The sequence below is a fragment of the Motacilla alba genome, chromosome 9 (genome assembly GCF_015832195.1).
Source record: "Motacilla alba alba isolate MOTALB_02 chromosome 9, Motacilla_alba_V1.0_pri, whole genome shotgun sequence".
NCBI lineage: Eukaryota > Metazoa > Chordata > Aves > Passeriformes > Motacillidae > Motacilla > Motacilla alba.
The window spans coordinates 3,310,272-3,316,489 of NC_052024.1; the positions used below are offsets into that span (position 1 = coordinate 3,310,272).

Genomic DNA, 6,218 nt, shown 5'->3' on the forward strand with positions numbered 1-6,218 from the left:
GTCAGATATCTTGGCTAAAAAAACAGTGAAAAAAAAGACTTAGCTCTGCCAAAGGAAGAAAACAAAGTTTATTGGGATTTTTTTTAGGGAGTAGGAAAGCTGTGGACAGGGGTGAAAGGAAACTCAACTTTTCAAAGGGGTTTGTCAAGATATCTCAAAGGCTCTTAAAGAAGTATAGCTGTTACAAATAAAAGGCAGCAGCCTTCAAGTATTAATAACCCACTAAAAGACAAACAACAAAGTAGGAAGGAAAGATCTTTTCATGATAAAAGAAGTTCACTGGTGTGGTCCCAGATGGATCTGTGTTGGAACATGCATTATTCAAAGAATTCAGAAGTGATCTGAAAAATGCTGTGAGGAATAAAGAACTACTAAGAATAGAGTGTTATATTTTCTGTATGAATTCATGGAGCAAATCTTATCTTGAGCCTCTCCAGTTCTCCTTGTTACAAAATGAGTGTAGTGGAACTAAGCCAGCACAGGAAAGGCAACAAGAATGAAAGATATGTATCAATTCCTGTATGAGGCTAGATTATCGACTAGAAACATATCATCCTGAGAGAAAAGGATATGAGAATTTTACACCATCAACAGCTTTGACATGGCACAACTACTTTTTTTCTAATTTTACTCTATGCATTTTATCTATTATCACAGAAGGCTTAGAAATTCAGAAAGTGCTTTTTGATGCTATTTATAACTTCACTAAAATGTGTTGTCATAAAAGGTAGCGAATATCAAAGACTTACTTTTTTTCCCCTTCTTCCATGACTGCCTAAGTACCATCTCTGCGTCTTCAGTCCTGACAAGCAGATTAAAAAAATTAGTCTTTTACTGTGGTCCTATGCAGCTTGGTCTAAATCCCCAAAATCACCAGAGGAACATCCAGGAATTGATATTGCTGGAAGATTTCTACATTAAATCAAGCAGTGAAAGCTGAGGTGCACAAAGAACATCCCTAAGATGTCAGCACAAATACACCAGAGCCTTCCCTTTGTGTGTTTCTGTAGGAGGTGGATGTGGATGGCTGCTTGCAAGGTCACCTGGGCTCTGACTTGGACACTGCACACAATTTCCAAAGGCTCACTGAACAATAGAGAGGCCTACATCTAACAGTTATTTTCATTTTTCCTCCTAATCTTGAGCAAGTACTTCAGCATCAAGCTGCAATTAGATGAGAGATTATTTGAGGAGGAAATGTGGGTGATTACTACAGAAAAGAATGTACTTACCCTCACAACAACTTCATCTAAAAATCCTGCAGGAACTCTACACAGTTCCAAGATGTACTTGCTTCTGCTGCTGCAAATATTAATAAACTAGGAATCAAATGTACTGTCTCTCCTTCACTCATGAAGAATGGTAGAGGTATGTTAAACAGAAGAGGAGGAATAGTGCTTTTATCTTTTTCAGCTGAGTGGGATACAGTATTTCTGTTCAGCCTAATAGGAAACCCATGGGACTGATGTAGATGAGCCTCTTATCTCAAGAGCTTTTCTCCAAAAGTGAGATAGTCCAAGCAGAAAAGACTCCTCTATTCTGTTCTCAAAGACAGAAGGAAAGAGGTAAAAAAGTCACACTGTTCCTAGGTCAACAACAGGATACTTGAATATCACCACTTACCTCCTCAATGAGAAACATTAAACATTATGATTTTTTAACTCCTATCACTACCCAAGTGGTTTGACACAAATATCTAGAAATATTTCAGTCCACCTGGGGACCACTTTTGCCCTTGACTCTTTATTGTTCAGTTTATGTCAATATTTCCTCTTTCTTCTGCAATAAATTCACTTGCCTTGGTGCAATGTAGAGTTTGGTAAAACGTTGCATAGTCCAATATCCTTTTCAGCACAAAGTGTGTTAAGAAGGCTTTACAAATTTGACATGCTACCTTCAGAACACTGCCAGCCAGCCTTTGAGGGTTAGTATTTCTAGTTCCTTACCAGACTTGCCACACAAGTAATGTCTTTTTATTTTTGGCATAATCCACCATTTCCCTGGAGACTCCAAAAGTTGACTCTGTCCTTGTCTGCTTTTGGTTGGATAAGTCTTGTTTTCTGGTCAGATTCTTACTAGTGTTTATCTTAATTTCCAAGCCACCTTCAGATCCTGAGTCTGATCATTGTTCCCTACGAGCCAGCCACTAACACAGCTAAATTCTGTTAGCAATTGTAATTTCTATAGTGGGTTAGAAGTCACTTGTCTAGAACTTGTGATCCTTCTCACTGCCATTTTTCAAGCTGCTTTTCTCCAAGTTTTATTTTTTTACATGTACACACACTGCAGTTCTTCACCCAACTTGTGCAGACTTTCAAGAGGGATACTTTGCTTCATTTCCAGTGTCCTTCCTGTTACAAGTCCTGTACAGTCAGAGAGCACTGTTCACACATCTTGTTACTAAATTACAGTAGGATTAACACAACACATTTGTTGGATTAAGTTCTTTTTTGATTTAGAGATGGGGTAACTGAGAAGTGCTGTAAAATTTTTTATTTTATTTTTAGTCTTATGTGAAGGGTGAGACAATACAGATGTTATAATTCACACTATCACAATCAGAAGCCAAATATTTCCTAATTACAATACACTATAAGCATTTCTTGGCCTATCAGCTTTTTGCCCCGCCATGCTGTAAATGCCTTAAAGCTATTGATCTAAATTTACCCCTCGTGGGTCCCACCACAGTGCATCTTTCACAGTTCTATTTCTCCAAAGTATCCAGTCTTATTTGCAAGGCCATCCTTTGAAACTTGTTTCTAGTTCCATTTCTCTCTCAGCAATGTCCGTCCTATTCCATGGCATTTCTAAGCCAGCATTTCTTATCTCAAGGTTTGCATAAAGATGCACATTATGTGAGCTTTCTCAGGCTTTAAGAATTTTCTACAAATTCATTTCCCACACACATTAACCTATGGACGCGTGTATGTATAAACTTCCCTCACACAAAATCCCTCCCATGAAATCTAAAGCAGCACAACAAGAAGATAAGGATTGCAAGCTGGTTGTGGCTTAGTGTGACCACACCAAACGTGACACTTGTCATTGCAAGGCGCATCAAACCACACTAATAAAGGAATATTTCTCCTCCCAGCTGGCACAAAGCATGTGCAGCTGTGCCCTGTTTTACCCAAAGGTATCCTGTCCAAAGGAATTCAGCACATATCTGGGCACAGGAAAGCCATGGCTGGAAACAATGATCTTCCAGGTTTGGCTAGATTTAGACAAGACTTAACGATTGTCACTGCTTTTAATGAAGGGATGGGACCACAGTCGGACTAAAAATTATTTATTGCTCTGGTCAACATCAGTCTCAGAGGCCGTGATATCTATGAGAGCAAGCACTCCACTCAAAGTGGTCACAAGTTTCTTCATTACAAGGCAATATATACCTTTCTAATCCAATAAACAATTGTTACAAGGTTTATTTTGCTTTTCTATCCTATCACATTTTCTTAATTTTGCTGCACTGTGGATACTTTTATTCAATGGACTTCTAACTCACGTACACACCTTTGCTTTTTTTATAACTTCTAAACTCTCAGCTTACTCCATACTATTACATTACCACACTATAAAGCCTTCACTATCTTGTCAATACAGTTTCTCACTTATTTAAGACATATTCTTTCTTGCAACTATAGAAATATCAGTTTATGATCTTTCTGCTTAATGTCTGTGTATTTTATTTTTACATCAATCCAAGCTTCTTCTAAGACTAAATCAAACTCTTCAGTGTCTGTGGAAGTTTCTGTTTTTCTGATTCCCACAAAGATTGTTTCCTGTTGAGTTATGGGCTGCACGACCACCCTGTGAATGGTCTTCAGTTACCTACTGTCATGCGGAAGGCACATCATACCTTCCCTCCTTGAGCAGCCATCTGAAAGCATCAATATCTACACCTAAGGCAGTGTCAGTATTCTCTACAGCACTTTCACTATTGTAAATACCACAACATATAACTTCAGAAAAAGACCATTAATTTTAAAGCTTTTTTTTTTTTCATCTGAATAAAGGTATTTTTCTCTTTAAATAGATAAAAGAAAATCTGGAATGATGCAAGAGAAATTTTATACTACATTCTGTAGTATAACAGCAACTTACCCTTAGTTAACAGTGTTGTACCAACAAGAAATTGAACTGCACGGTCACCTCTGGAGCTTAGAGCTGTGCTGTCAGCAAATCTAGCTGTATGCCTGTGTTGCAGTGTGTTTTCTTTAGTTTTATTCGTATGCTTACTGTTTGATTTGTGATTTTGTATCTTCCCTTATGCTGTCTTCCCCCTGCCTTTAGAGTGGCACAGGTTTCCCATTTTGTATCTTATGTTTCTAAAACTAGATTTGTTCCCTCATTGTTATTTAGTTTAGTTAAGTGCTGGTTATTCTATTTCTTACCTAGCTACTCCCTGCCAAGTTTTAAACCCCCTCCCCTTTCCGGGTGTTAGCCCCTTTTGTCCATACCCTTTCCCCAGGACCTTCTTTACTCCTCCTTCCATTAAATGTCAATCTCTCCCCGAACCTGCCTTCCCCCTAGAAGCTTCCCTGTCAGTTTGGTATTTTCCAAACCCCGTTAGTTCACTGAAGCTGTTCTCCTCCCTTGAAATCCTTCATTGCTTCACACATTGTATTCCCGCCTTGTGTTCCACCCCCAGTTCTCCTGATTAAAGATTGTATCCTCCCCTGAGACCTCCCCCCCTTCATAAGCTGTTGTGTGCCCTCAGTTCGGGTCCTGGGACGCTGGGGAGGGGGAGTTTTGCCCTGGAATAAAGTCACCGCACTCCACCCCAGGAGCCGTGCTGCTGCCCTTTGGTTCCGCGCTGCGCCTGCCCTGGCAGCTGGGATCCAGCGGAGCTCCAAGGGGGGCTCTGTCGCGCCCTGCCACCATCCAGCCGGGACATGCGACAAGCCTGCCTTCATATCATTATTTCATTGAATGACTAACCCAGAAACTTCTATAGGATTTACCTGCAATCAGCCAGCTAACAGCAAGAACGAAAAAAAATCTTATATTTTTGCTTCTTACATTTAATACCGTATCAGAAAAGCCCGTAACCCCAGCACCACAGCAGAATCTTTCTAATTGCCTTGACTAGCTCGAGTTACAAACATAACCTTAAACTAGCTAGGAAATGTATCTTTTCCTCTCCTGAATTTGCCGCTCAAGGGGCTAGCCGGCTCCAGGCTGTCCAGAGTCCTCTCACAGCTCCCCTTTAATCAAGAGGGGAGCACAAGCTTTTTTACCAAATTATCAAAAAAAAGTTTCTAACTCACCAGTTACTCTTCCCTCCTGCCCTAATCAGTGTTCCATGTGCCTGACACTTGGGAAGATGATTCTTCCCTCTGTAAATACCTTTCTGTGGCTTCTAAAGAGTCAAAAAGAGCCCTGCAGAAACGTGTCACAAAGTGCTGGTTCCTGTTTCCTGCTACCAGCTCAGCAAAATTAACGCCTGGCAGCTGATGTGATTCATTGCCTTGCTCTTTAAAACACCATAGTTTCAGGTTGATGCCATGAAATAATATTTTCAAATTACAGCAGCAGCCACTCATGTTATGGAAACTATAAAATTTCCACTCAATGCATGTTAATTGGATTATTATTTTAAAGTCATGCTCACTGTCCCCAGATTAATAACAAATGAGCTCCCTCTAATTATTATTAGAATAACTCACATGCAAATTAATGATTAGGCCATTAACACCATGCAGCAAAATTGCCATTAATTCTCACATTTGAGCAAATCAGCTAATAAAGTGACAATAAAAAAGGGAAATTCCTTTATGCATTACTGAATTCCTTCACTCACACCAAAGGCATGCAACAAAGGACTCTTAAACCCTTTTTCCTTTTATGAAATGTTAAACTGAAATTATTCATCATTATCTGGTAAAAAAATTCCTACAAAAAGCTACATTTGCAAGGCTTGTGTGTTTATAGGTAGTGCTAAAGTGCAGTCTTTTAACCACTGCTCATAGGGTACAGTGTAACACAGGCAGTCACAGATGTAACACAATCAGAATAACTCAAAATTTTAGAATTAGTTGTTCTACAACAACAGCACCAAATAATAGCTGTCACCTGATAACCATTGCTGGATTTTTTACATGTGTAGGACTTCTAAATCAGCACTAACTATGCTTTTCAAAGGATGTAAGCTAATCACTCTTTATAATATATTGAGACTATACTACTGCACATTTATGAGCAGAGGAATTGAGTTT

The 6,218-nt window shown here is 39.3% G+C and overlaps 1 long non-coding RNA gene across 1 annotated transcript; it reads right to left on the bottom strand.

The window, feature by feature from the left end:
- Positions 1 to 228: 228 nt before the first annotated feature.
- Positions 229 to 5,395, bottom strand: LOC119704624. Its single transcript, XR_005258014.1, has 3 exons — positions 5,271 to 5,395; positions 750 to 802; positions 229 to 351 (listed from the first exon to the last, which is right to left on the bottom strand). It is a non-coding gene; the product is annotated as an uncharacterized LOC119704624 (long non-coding RNA).
- Between the last annotated feature and the right edge of the window lie 823 nt (positions 5,396 to 6,218).